Source organism: Eptatretus burgeri, chromosome 4, assembly GCF_056783735.1.
Source record: "Eptatretus burgeri isolate ZD-2024b chromosome 4, Ebu_testis_v1, whole genome shotgun sequence".
NCBI classification, from domain to species: domain Eukaryota; kingdom Metazoa; phylum Chordata; class Myxini; order Myxiniformes; family Myxinidae; genus Eptatretus; species Eptatretus burgeri.
In genome coordinates, this window is record NC_140964.1 from 136,430,729 (window position 1) to 136,444,935 (window position 14,207).

Genomic DNA, 14,207 nt, shown 5'->3' on the forward strand with positions numbered 1-14,207 from the left:
ATATATATATATATATATATATATATATATATATATATATATATATATATATATATATATATATATATATATATATATCGGGCGTATAAAAAAACATTTTCAGTTGTTACAAAGTAATGAGTTGCCACATCATGGCAGGAGGGACGAGAGGTCCACACACTCACTCTCCGCTGTCTGGTCTGGGTTTGAATCCCGACAGAGCTATAAACTGGCATCCCGGTGTTTCACAAGCAGGGTGAATCATCAATGTGTGTGCCGTCTCTCGGATGAATGATAAACTGGGTGGGCTTCACATCTGCAGGAGTCGCCCCGACATTGCACTCGCGCATTCTTTCCCTCTCCTCTCCTCTCCTCTCCTCTCCTCTCCTCTCCTCTCCTCTCCTCTCTCTCTCTCTCTCTCTCTCCCCCTTCCACTTTTTTTTCTCCACCTCCATTCTCCCCCCCTCCTCCTTAATATTGCCATCAACAAAACAACGGATTGTATTTGCTCATATCAAAATAATGAGTGGCACTGTGACAATGATGGCAGGCGATTGTCGATTCGTGTACATAATGTCAAAACTTCACGACACACAACATTAAATGTTCTTTTGGGTGGCATTCCCTGCACTGGCCTGGTGGCGAAGTGAAAGTGATATTTTATTTCCTTGGAGGCATGGGTTTTTTTTTTATCTCTCGAGAAAACATTGGGAATACATCCGGGATAATTGCTACCGACACTGGCTGAGCCCTGGATCCAGAATATGCACATCAGGTGGGCTTTTAAAGCCAAGCCGGAGGTGAATGGGTTTCAATCAGAGAAATGTTAATGTTAAAACACGAGTTAATATCAACAAACTACATCGGATGATAATTCATTCACTTTTATGTTAAAACATAAATTCAGCATAATCACCCTAACCTTCTCAAAAAAAAAAAAATCCACTGTACACCCCAAGTACAACCACAAAACATAAACTCATTTTGGTCCAGCAGTTTCGGAGATTATACAAAATAGACAGACACAGTATTGTACAAAGTTAAGAAGATATATGATAGTTTTCTCGCAGAGATTTGATGTTATATGTTATGACTTGTAATCAAACGGAAAACCAAATACTGCATTGGAGTCATCAGGGGGAACCCGAAGAAGTAAAGGGCAAAGATGGAGTCGTCAGGAGGAACCTGCGTGGGATTCAGGTTTCAGCCACTACTCCACGACGCACAGCCAAGTGAGACTCGCAAACAGTTTCTGCAACAATTCACTTCTCCTTCGACAGACAGACAGATAAATACAGAGAAATAAAGAGTAAAAGCGATAAAAGAAAATAAGAAAAACAAGAAGGAGAATGAATAAATGGAAAAACGTGAAAAAGTAGAAAGAAGTGTGAAAGGAACAAAGAAGAAAAAAAAATGTCGGGAAGAACACGCGTACAAGCAACCGGTGGTCCGTCAACGGGGAAGCACAGTCCACACGGCATCAGGATCTGGTGCAAACGTATTCAAACGGAAAACCAAATGCAGTACTACATTCGAGTAATCAGAAGGAACCCAAAGAGGTGAAGTAGTTCACGAGGAATGAACATGCTACCAACCGACTTCCACCAGGAACGGCGCCACACGACACACATTTACACGGAGAACTCTCCACTTAAGTCAAAACCAACAGGCATATGAATGTTTATAACCGCCAGAAACATTTCTGGGTACACCCCGGGTACAACCACCAAGTTACAACTCATTCCGTCCAGTGGCGTAGGAGTGCATACAAGACAGACAGACAGACGTGGCTACCTTTGTGTAATGTATAATTTGTACAACGCCTGAGGGTGGCCAAGCCAGCTTGGATAGCATTTATGTTGCGAGTGATTATCTGAACATACTCTTCACCCTTTTGCCTTTCTTGTTTTACTATCCCCACCCAAATCAAATTATGACGGCCTGCTGAGTGTGACCCAGCTACTCAGGCCTTGAAAACAGGCACATGGTTCTGTTAAAATGGTCTATAGAACAAGGTGCTGATGAAGGTCCAAGAGGTTGATACACATTGTGGATCTCCTCTGATCATGACATCATTCTGAGGGTGTGAATGCCATGAAAACCTTACGTGGAAGTTCCAGCAGGTAAAGCAAGACAAGGTGTTGAGGACTGAAGGAAGGAGGGCATCGAGAGGGAGGAAGTTATTTATTTATTTATTTTTTATTAGACAAAAGGCATTTCACTGAATATCCTGAAAAAGATTTAAATTTAAAGGAGAAAATTTATGTTTTGAATCAATAATATTTGGAAATCTCACACAGAGGGTGTCTTCCAAAATGATGAGTGGTTATTTTTTTTTTCTCGCGGCGATTGTTTAAGCCATACCTCGCATCATATATCAACACGTAGCCGCGTTTGGGAATAATATTTTGAAAATCGGCCAAGCTGCTCTCGTAAATGACTTTTTTTTTTTCACTGGAATGGAAAACTACAGTCGTGTTCATAGTAAAGGGCTCGTGTCGTTCTGCATCAGTCGACAGGTGCGACAACGGATGGGAAAAACAGAATTTGCTCTTTTGTTCTGGCAAAGGATTAACAACCAAAATATCACCTTCTTCTTGTTTCCAACACTTTCACAATACTATGATTATCGCTCTGTTGATTCAATCCATTGTTTTCACCCTTTTATTGACTTCCCTGCCGTGGATTAGTCTAATTTCATGGTTGCCTTTTACTGCAGCAAACTACTTTTTTCAGCCAAATTGTAGCCACCTCTAAAAGTTAAACTACTCTTCTATTTTTCTTTTTCTTGCAGCAGAAGCACAAAGTAAACTGTTGATTAACTAGGACGGCACTTGGTAGAGCGTATTCCTCCACCAAACTGACAAGTTTACATTTTGTATCCCACGAATAACCTGGATCCAGATCTTCGCAAAATCGAATCAAACAGCCAACGTGTCCACCAAGTTCTGTCCAAATCCATCGATAGTTTTGATTTATTCTGCTTAGACAGACAGACGGACGGACAGACGGACAGAGAGTTAAAAACATAACATTCATCCACCTTTGGTAGTGTCGGTAAGAATATTCCATCTTTCTTCACTGCCACTGAATGTGATAAGTATTACTGGCCCAACGCATCTCATCATCAAAGGACACCCAATTAGACAAAACTACGAAACATTCTACAGATAACATTAATTTTGAAATATCTAATTATTACCTCCACAAACTAAGGGAGACGGAGATTACGTTATCGCCCGTTAGTTTGTCTGTGAGCGAGATATTTAAAAAAAAAAAAAAGTTATGGATGGATGTGTGGCTGCAGAGAAGATTTAATTCCACGCTTAATTCCTGAGCTATCTCAGCAGAATGAAGAATATATGACCATGTTTGGGGATGATCCCTTTTCTAATGAAACTAAACTTTAATGGCTGGTGAAGAGCTGACCTCCGCAGTGTTGGAGGAAGGGAGAAAGTCATGGCAGTTCACAAGAGAAAATGTGGACATGACCCACAACAGTATGAGAGCATGGACAACCAACTCAGCCGAGTAACGACCCACATAAAGCCAGGCCCCACCATAAACATTACTGGAGATCAAGTTGCCCACAGGCTCCTAGAGAATGGCAGGGCTTCAACAAGGCAGCCCAAAGTGTGGTTGAAGATGGACAACTACTCAGACAGTCATCGTTTTGTAACAAAATCATCATGAGCTGAGCTAACCAGGACAATTCTCCCCAAATATGGAATAGCAGTATATGTGTCCAATTTTCATGATTTCGAGAAAATCAGAGTTGAGTTTCAGTGCTTTGCCACCGCTGCTGGTTTGAACTATGCTATTCGAGGGAACTACACTTCACTGAGAGCTATAACTTACAGTGTATGGGGAGATAGAGGAGATACTGAAGATGTGATTTCATGTCAAAGTTGAAATTCGACAAACATAGACGTGCAATTGGCTTCGTTGGCATTTGTCCCGAGAAGATCAAGCACTTTAGTTCCCAAACCCTTGAAATGGCTGCTGAATCTCTTTAAAAAAAAACTGTTCACCTTCCCTCAACATTCCAAAGATATTGAGTGAAGTGTGTGCTATGGCACTCCGAATCCAGGAATTGAGCCTTCAAAACCAAAAAGCTACAGACCAAAAGACCTTGCACTTTCCACCTCTATAAGCTCCACAAGCGTGTGATCCTCAACTGTTTTCCACCTCCGGTGGAAGAACATCTCATTCCAGAACAGGCTGGTTTCCGACAGGGCAAGCACTGTACCTCATCTGGCACAGAGGATGGTTTCCAGAGAGGTTTGGCAACTGGAGGTGTATTCATCAACCTAACAGCAGCTTATGACACAGTCAACCACAGAGGAAGGTTGCTGAAATCCACCACATGCTGAGGGACTATCAACTGATAAGGATTTTCGAATAACTTCAAGAGAACAGGAGAATCCAAATCAAACTTGAAGGAAGAGAGAGAGCTGAAGAGAGCAAACTAGAACACACAGAGGGTTTCCTGCCACAGGGGAGCGTACTCCAGCTCCTCAGCTGTTCAACATCTCCATGAATAACCAACCGATACAACCTGGGACCAGAAGCTTTTTGTATGCTGATGACCTTGCCATTGTTGCCCAAGTTAAGGACTACGAAGAAATTGAGGGTCACCTGTCCTCACACGACATGGTGAATCGGCTTCGTCCAAACCGGACCAAGAAACACGTCTGCCAGAATCGCTTGGGACCCACGATGCCAACAGGAAATTGTCCATAACCTGGGATGGGAGCTGCTTCGCCAATGCTGCAATCCTGAGCCAGTTACCTGGAAGTGATTGATACTGGACCGCACCTTGTCTTGCAAGGTTAATGTGGAGAAAACAAAGGCTAAAGTGAACAATTTCCTCAGAAAGCTTGTTCACTCAAAATGAGCGCACATCTCTCCATACTTGGAGCTATGTCAGCACTGGTCCTATGCTAAAGTGCAGTGTGGGAATGATCTTCTCATGCTGAGAAGATATAGACCCCCCCCCCCTGCACTGAATGAAAGCGGCCAATGAATTACGGGGTGCCTGAAACCAACAAATATCAACAGCCTGTACTTCCTATATGAAATTGCCCCTCCAAACACCAGAAAAGCCACAGCAAGCAGAATGGAGTGCTCAAGACAGATTGGTGATAAAAAAAACCCCTCCACCCAAAACCCCATGAACATACTGCAGTCAAGGAAGAATTATCTTCTCAACAAAGCTCCTTGAAGACATTCCAAGAAAAACACGGCTGAAGGTCTGCAGGACTTTGCGCGACACTCTTGAGGAAGCCCTCCAGATGATGCACATCTGCCACCAGGCGTGAAGAATAGCTAGCCCATTTGAAAACGACTAAAGCAAGAATATTGTTAACACAGTACATGATGGGGGAAAAAAAAAATTGTTGCTTTTCTACATTAAAGCTTTTCAATCACAATTGTAAATTTGTCATCATTTTTGGGCCACCCGAAATGTTTCACAAATGTTAACAGTAACAACCGAAAATCAATTGCCTGTTAATTGTTGGTTATAAACCACAACCCACAACATTTCCGACAACATCTCTCATTTGGATACGATCTTAGACCGATCCCACCTCTTGGTTCTTTGCCAATTGCACCTCCAAGTCATCCATTACTTCATGCTCACAGCTCAACCTCCCAAGTAATGCGGACAGATCTGGGAATGGTGGACATTCCTCCCCACTACAAGCAGGTGATGGTGCCCTTCGGGAGAGAGCCGTGGCTCCCCTAAAGTCACGTAATGATGTATTGTCACATGCACGAGATAGTGATTATTTTTTTCTGGACTGAGGGATGTTTTGCCATAATTAGGGCTGCAGTATTCGATGAGGGAACCGATGTAACAATCATTTTGAAGTCAAACCTGCGACAACTATTGTGATTCTCATTTCATATGGAGAAACCACTGCATATGAACAAGCATTTCCTTATTGCTGTGCCTTGCGAAGTACAACCGATTGCGTTCAGCGTCAACATAAAAAGCAGAATAGATATTTTCAAAGGTGGAATGAATGTGTAAATGGGCTCTGCAATTAAAAGCACCATCACCAGAGAGAGACTGGATTACATGTATTGTTACAGGAACAATGGAACAATCGTCCATGCACTGAAAACATCGCTGAGGCTTCACTGACGGACAAAGATGACAATTGAGCTTTGTTTTGTGATGCGAGGCACACAATGAAATAAGCTTTGTTTATGGATCTTGTGCTACTGTAAAGGGAAGCCCCAAAATATGGGACACAGACAGACAGAGGATTGGCTGATGCATCCACCAGCACCAGGTCATCCAATGATTTTTCTAGTCGGTTGCTAAGTCATCCATTGCCAAGTCATCCATTGCCAAGTCATCCATTGCCAAGTCATGCATTGCAAAGTCATCCAAGGATTTTTCTAATCAGTTGCAAAGTCATCCGTTGCAAAGTCATCCGTTGCAAAGTCATCCGTTGCAAAGTCATCCGTTGCAAAGTCATCCGTTGCAAAGTCATCCGTTGCAAAGTCATCCGTTGCAAAGTCATCCGTTGCAAAGTCATCCGTTGCAAAGTCATCCGTTGCAAAGTCATCCGTTGCAAAGTCATCCGTTGCAAAGTCATCCGTTGCAAAGTCATCCGTTGCAAAGTCATCCGTTGCAAAGTCATCCGTTGCAAAGTCATCCGTTGCAAAGTCATCCGTTGCAAAGTCATCCGTTGCAAAGTCATCCGTTGCAAAGTCATCCGTTGCAAAGTCATCCGTTGCAAAGTCATCCGTTGCAAAGTCATCCGTTGCAAAGTCATCCGTTGCAAAGTCATCCGTTGCAAAGTCATCCGTTGCAAAGTCATCCGTTGCAAAGTCATCCGTTGCAAAGTCATCCGTTGCAAAGTCATCCGTTGCAAAGTCATCCGTTGCAAAGTCATCCGTTGTAAAGTCATCCGTTGCAAAGTCATCCGTTGCAAAGCCATCCGTTGCAAAGTCATCCGTTGCAAAGTCATCCGTTGCAAAGTCATCCGTTGCAAAGTCATCCGTTGCAAGGTCATCCGTTGCCAGGTCATCCGTTGCCAGGTCATCCGTTGCCAGGTCATCCGTTGCCAGGTCATCCGTTGCCAGGTCATCCGTTGCCAGGTCATCCGTTGCCAAGTCATCCGTTGCCAAGTCATCCGTTGTCAAGTCATCCGTTGTTAAGTCATCCGTTGTTAAGTCATCCGTTGTCAAGTCATCCGTTGTCAAGTCATCCAAGGATTTTTCTAGTCAGTTGCAAAGTCATCCGTTGCCAAGTCATCCAAGGATTTTTCTAATCGGTTGCAAAGTCATCCGTTGCAAAGTCATCCGTTGCAAAGTCATCCGTTGCAAAGTCATGCAAGGATTTTTCTAATCGGTTGCCAAGTCATCCATTGCCAAGACATCCATTGCAAAGTCATCCAAGGATTTTTCTAGTCAGTTGTCAAGTCATCCATTGCCAAGTCATCCATTGCCAAAGTCATCCATTGCCAAAGTCATCCATTACCAAGTCATCCAAGGATCTTCTAGCCAGTTGCCAAGTCATCGAAGGATTTTTGAGTCAGTTCCCAAGTCATCCGTTTGCCAAATCATCCATTACCAAGTCATCCAAGTATTTTTTCCAAGCCATCCACCTTCGGTGGTAGTGGATACACGTTAAACTCGGTGGTGACTTCAGTGTACAATACCAAGTCATCCAAGGATTTTCGAGTCAGTTATCAAGTCATCCATTCAACTTTTCAAGTTGCTTATTTTGAGAATAATTACTTACACTCTTCCACAGTGAAAATACCAAGTAAATTACTCTGTTATTCGAGATGTGGCACTGGGATTTTGTGACTGTGACTCTGTAGAACAACAGTAACTGACCGGTGTTACATGTGGACAATGACATATTGCATCGATCATGGTTTGTAACTTCATTTTCAGGTTACCAGAAGGTAACATTTGGTTGGTATCAAAAAGCAGAACAAGGCCCTCCATGGACCCACAGAATCCTCTTCATTTTAAAGTTTAAATTTCCAAAAACAAGTTGCAAAGTTTTCCAGCCATTTCACGGACGAACTTCTGCTCTTCCATCCCTGGATTTCCCCTCGCCCATTCTCCCCCTGAACATTGCCCTCCCTCTCCCATGCTGTTGGTGTATTTAATCACTGTCCACTGATATATCATAGCTCTTCCATGAGCCTCGACTATGTGTACAGAAAAAAAAAGAAGTATTTTCAGACATTCCACATCATCGAATATCTGCTCCAATGGTCTTTGAAGGAACTTTATAGAAGTTTGAAGTTCAGCTTCTACTTGGAGCTTGTTTGTTGTAATTTTCTCGTGGCATCTCTGCGTCAAGGAAGACCATTATGTGACTGCAGCGTACAATAACTTCACATTCGCATAACATATACGTGTCGACCTTTTTGCATTGTACAAATGTTGCAGAAACATTTGGCACACGTTAAAATCTAAATCTGGCATGAACTGGCAGGATGGCCAATGTGACGCTTTGATTGCATCTTGGAGAAGCAAGCTGACAATAACCTATCGCCGTGACAATGGGCTGGCAATTCTGGTTCAATCTGCTGTCCTTGCGACAAGATGAGTACATTGCACACAAAGGCAATCAGTGTCGTTTTTCAACCAATGAGTAGTTTGTATTTGAATCAGCCAAAGGTAGCAGCTCCTGGAATCGATTCCGTTTGATTTGGCATTTGCATATCGTGTGGCACCTCCGGTGAGACTGTTGTCATTGACTGCTTTATGTAAGGGGATTTCTTGGCAACACCGTATCGACAATGGCGAAATGTGAGAACAAAACAGATCAGGAAGTCACAAATAGGAACTAGAATGGCACTCGGTAGAGCAAGTACCACCGCTTGAAGATGCTTGAAGATCAAGGTGTTTGAGACAAAGGTAAGAGGACATCAGAAGCAACTCGAGTGGCATTCAGTCGAGTGCATACTTCCACCAGGCTGAACAGTTTATATTTTGTATCCCACTGATCGGCCAGATCTGGATGCGGACCCGACTCAAAATTGAATCGACTTGTTCTTGTCACCTCCCCAACTCACCCACCAAGTTTTGGACAAACCCGTCCATACATTTTTGAAATATCATGCTATATATTGTTTTTGGCCCGATCTTTCAATGGTGAAGAATCACCTAATTAAATAATTTTTTCCTATCCGGATCAGGATCTTCACCAAAATCAAAACAATTGGTTCTTGTCAAACACCCAACTTGTCCAACGAGTTTTGGCTGAATCTGTCCATGCCATTTTGAGATATCCTGCAGACAAATATAGAGAAATAGACAAACTATGGTGAAAACATTACCTCCATCAACCTCTTGTGGTGGAGGTGGAGATGGCGGAGGTAATTGCATTAATCTACCTTCAGTGGTGGAGATAATTACATTTGTCTACCTTTGGTGGTGGCGTGTCGGTAGTGGAGGTAATTACATTTGTCTACCGTTGGTGGTGATGTGTAGGTAGTGGAGATAATTACATTCATCTACCTTCGGTGGTGGAGTGGAGTTGATGGAGGTAATTACATTCGTCTACTTTGGTGGGCATCATGGAGGTGGTGGAGGCAATCACATTTATCTATCTTTGGTAGTGGAGTGGCAATGGTGGAGGTACTTACATACGTCTACCTTTGGTGGTGGAGTGGAGGTGGCAGAGGTAATTACCTTTGTCTACCTTTGGTGGTGGAGGGAATTACATTTGTCTATCTTCAGTGGTGGTGTGTAGGTGGTGGAGGTGATTACATTCATATACCTTCGGTGGTGGTGTGTAGATGGTAATTACATTCAGTGTTTTTGATTAACATTACAAAATGAGAACGTGTCCATCATGAAATCACAGCTTGGTTTGTTGGCAATGATGCATCAGAGAATCATGTCGGTGATTGTTGCTGCCCAAGATTTCCGTGGGTTGAAGCAACAAGCAGACACGACTCGATCCTTTGTAAAGAAAAGCTTCCCAACAGTAAATGAGGAATTTGTTTGTCATTCAAAGTTCAGTCCAGAAGAGAACTGAAAACAAAGACAAAGTTCCCACGAACCACCATCCTGTGGTTAATGACGTCCTGTCAATGGTGGTTATCCTGATATGCAGGTACACCATTATGGTACAGCAACCACAAACACACTTTCTGCAACCAATTTGTTGTCTCTCATACAACAGTGCAAACTGAGATTGTATGTATTATGGGATGATGTAATCGGTGAGAGGACCGGTCTGTAGCCATGGAAACCAGGTTTTAATAAAATGTGGTGGAAGTTCAAGTTTGATTTCCTGCTGCTGTTGCTACTCACAAACATTACAAACAATGTGGTTACCATGGAATGTCAATGTGGTTATATATATATATATATATATATATATATATATATATATATATATATATATATATATATATATATATATATATATATATATATATATATATATATATATATATATATATATATATATATGAATGGAAATTGTTAAGTTCTCCTGGACCAACGTCGTGATGATGACCTCATCACGATGGCGTCATGCCTGCCAACCCTGACGGGCGTCCAGCAGTTCAAGTGAGGCAAAGTCAAAAGCTGTCACCAAGCAGATGAAAAGCGAAGCTCCTGACCTGGTTTCACCCTTATTAGGACTCATCAGGGCAACATATCGCTGTTCCATCCACCTGGTGACGTCTGGTACATGGACATGGAGAAAGAAAGAGAGTAGAAGATCTTTAATAGATACTTATCATCAATCTCATCAATTGCGATGATGTGACTGTTGAGAAGTAGCATTTCCATTGTACCTCTGCCAATTCCTTCGAGATACACGTGCAGGTGTGGCCTACCTGGTTTTCAGAAATATTCCCGAATGATCGGTTGGATTATGGAATTGATGAGGAATTCAAAGGACAGTTGTCAGGATTACAATATTCACACCTGTAATGGACTTTCCAATGGGAGCATTCAGAGGTTGTGGAGCACTTCCGAGCACATGGAAGCGTGAAACATCGAAATAAAAGGAAACAGTGGCCGCTCACCAAGCGTCACCACGGACCAAGGGAACATTGATCTTGTGAGAGATTCTGCTGTCGAAAGTCCTAAGGCCTCATCTGTGTGGTGCATTCTCACTTCTGAACTTTCAGCATATTGAATGTCAGATGGGGGTATGCTTGGACCGTATTGGTTTGAGGACGCCAATGGTAAGACGGTGACGGTGAACGGCGAGCAGTACCGCGAGGACTTTCGTTGATTCCACGCTGATCTTGCTCAACAACCGTCTTCAAACGAACTCAGACTTGCATGGTTCATGGAGGACGGTGCCCCAGCGCAAACTGCAGTTGAAACCATCGACTTGCTCCACCAGCTGTTTGGAAATCGTGTCATGAGCAGCCTGGGCGCAGTGCATGAGTGGGCATCCCACAGCCCGGATTTGATTCCATTGGATTTTTTTTTCTGTTGGGGGGGACGGGAGAGTGCCAAAGGTCAAGTTTGTGCTAAGAAACCTTGAACCCTTGCTGTCCTGAAGCAGGAGGTGGAGGACAACCATCACGCTACCACTCCAGCCACTTGCAGGCGAGTTGTGTAGGAATTTGGAGTCAGGATCAAAGCCCACTTGAACAGAGGTGGACGACACATTGAAAATGTCAATTACAAACAGTATCATTAGCAATTTGAAAATGACATGGTGTAAGGTTTCCATCAATGTATACTGAACTTGCAACCTGTTTTTCATTTTTCCACAATAAAACAAATAGTCCTCTTTTTTTTTTTCTTTAAACACCCTGTGTATGTGTAAACACTCACACTCACACACTCCAAATTCAACCCCCCCAACTTGAAGAGGCATCAGGGCACCACAGATCGAGTCGGATCACAGCGCAACAAGCATCACGTGCCACATGAGCACATTGTACCTGCCCTGGTGATCACCAGTCAGGAGGCTGCAAAGGATGGATGTCTCCGAGTTTGGAGGTGATGCGTTGGCGTAATTTATGGACATGACGTCAGCGTCATGTCATCGGGTCAGTGTGCTTCTTTGATTGATACCTAATACTGCATACACAGACACAGACACAGACACAGACACAGACACAGACACAGACACAGACACAGACACAGACACAGAGAGAGAGAGAGAGAGAGAGAGAGAGAGAGAGAGAGAGAGAGAGAGAGAGAGAGAGAGAGAGAGAGAGAGAGAGAGAGAGAGAGAGACAACGATGAGACCCCAAAATGTGAGGACACAACCAGAGCTACCAACTACCGAGATCATTATCAGAGAACCAAGACAAGGACACTCACTGTGTGCTCAGAGAATCGAATCGCCATCATGCTTGGTGCTCTCACCGGACTCTCTCTCTCCATACACACACACACACACACACACACACACACACACACACACACACACACACACACACACACACACACACACACACACACACACACACACACACACTTTAGATTTTTTTTGGAGGGGGGGCGGGGGGGGTTAGACATCGCAAGGTCATGTAAGACCGCTTTGGCATGAAAAGGAAAGTTTTATTTTTTAAATCTCGGCCTTTGTTCGAAACCATTTTCCCCCAAATCTCAAATGGAGAACGTCATCCCACCTGTGTATAGATATATCCCTTGCACACGAAACAAACACACAAAAAAAACCTTCAGGAACTAATGTAAACACGATACGTCATACTTTTAAACTTTACACAAAAATAAATAAATAAATAAATAAAAACAACACGGATCTTCAAACAGGTAACAAGGTTACCTGATGGTGATGGGCTCAGGACCGATTACAAAGGGAAGGGTGAACGTGGACCCCTCAGCACTGATTAAGGTAGTTTGTGACCTTCACGCCATTCCAGACACATTACATCACAAGGGGACTCGTACCGGAACCTGGGCAAGGACAAGGTCCAGTCCTCGGTCGTCGTCTCTGCCTCACTGATCACAAGGGCCGAGCTGTTGCTACGCGGTCTCCGGCTCGCGGGGAGGGTCATCGCCCGAGAGGACACAAATAGCGTGTCCACCCCACGGGTCCCTCACACCCCGATCCGTGCTATATTTAGGGCCAGTGGATGGGGGCCTTGAACACCCTGCTGACCATCCGCATGATTGTGGCATGGGGAGGTCGTTCGTCTACAAGGACGATGTGATGGGGGGGGGGGGGGGGCGGAGATGCAATAAACAAGGTGGTAAGGTTTTCATACAAAACGTCACATTATAATGAAAGTAGAACACCACTCGGGAGAGTGCACACCTCCGCAAGGCTGAACGGTTTAGAGTTGTCACCCACTAATCTGCCGGATCAGGATCCGAATCAACATCAAATCTCATCTTGTTCTCGTCACCTTACCCAACCTGTCCATCAATTTTCATCCGAATCTGTCCAGAACTGTTTGAAATATTGTGTGTGTGTATATATATACATATACACATAAATATAAATATATATATATATATATACATATATGAATAAATATAAATAAATATACATGAATAAATATAAATAAATAAATATGCATGAATAAATATAAATAAATATAAAATAAAAAATATATTTTTATAAATAAATAAATAAATATGCGTAAATAAAAATAAATAAATAAATAAATATAAATAAATATACATGAATAAATATAAATAAATATACATGAATAAATATAAATAAATAAATATACATGAATAAATATAAATAAATATACATGAATAAAATTAAATATATAAATAAATATACATGAATAAATATAAATAAATATACATGAATAAAATTAAATATATAAATAAATAAATATAAATAAATATAAATAAATAAATATATATCCTTTTTGGTCCCATCTCTTCATCGTGAAGAATCACAAAAAAAATATTGTTTTGAATTTTCGGATCGGGATCTTCACCAGAATCGAATCAATTTGCCCTGGTCACACACCCAACCTGTCCAGCAAGTTTCATCCGAGTCCGTTCGGAACGTTTTGAGTGACTCGTGGGTCCGTTGGTCCGTTGGACCAAATTTTCATTGGTCTTCACAGCCTTGTTACGAACACGCCGGCTGGACTGCTTGAGCATCAGCTTTGCTTTTCATGTGGGAATTCTAGCAGGTTCTTTGTCGTTAAATAACCGAATCAACCGAGGAGGTCATGACGATCATTTCGGTGCATCACACTCCACATCAGAGAGCTCCAGGAGAACCCTACAAAAATATGACACGCACGCACGCACACGAAACGTCTAACAGC

The 14,207-nt window shown here is 42.6% G+C and overlaps 1 protein-coding gene across 1 annotated transcript in view; it reads right to left on the reverse strand.

Moving 5' to 3' along the window:
- Positions 1–12,916, reverse strand: part of OBSCN (obscurin, cytoskeletal calmodulin and titin-interacting RhoGEF) — a 498,370-nt gene extending 485,454 nt beyond the window's left edge. Inside the window, exon 1 of the mRNA XM_085876584.1 lies at positions 12,737–12,916. The gene's annotated coding sequence lies outside the window, so the exon portion shown is untranslated. The remainder of the gene's footprint in view (positions 1–12,736) is intronic.
- Positions 12,917–14,207: the final 1,291 nt, after the last annotated feature.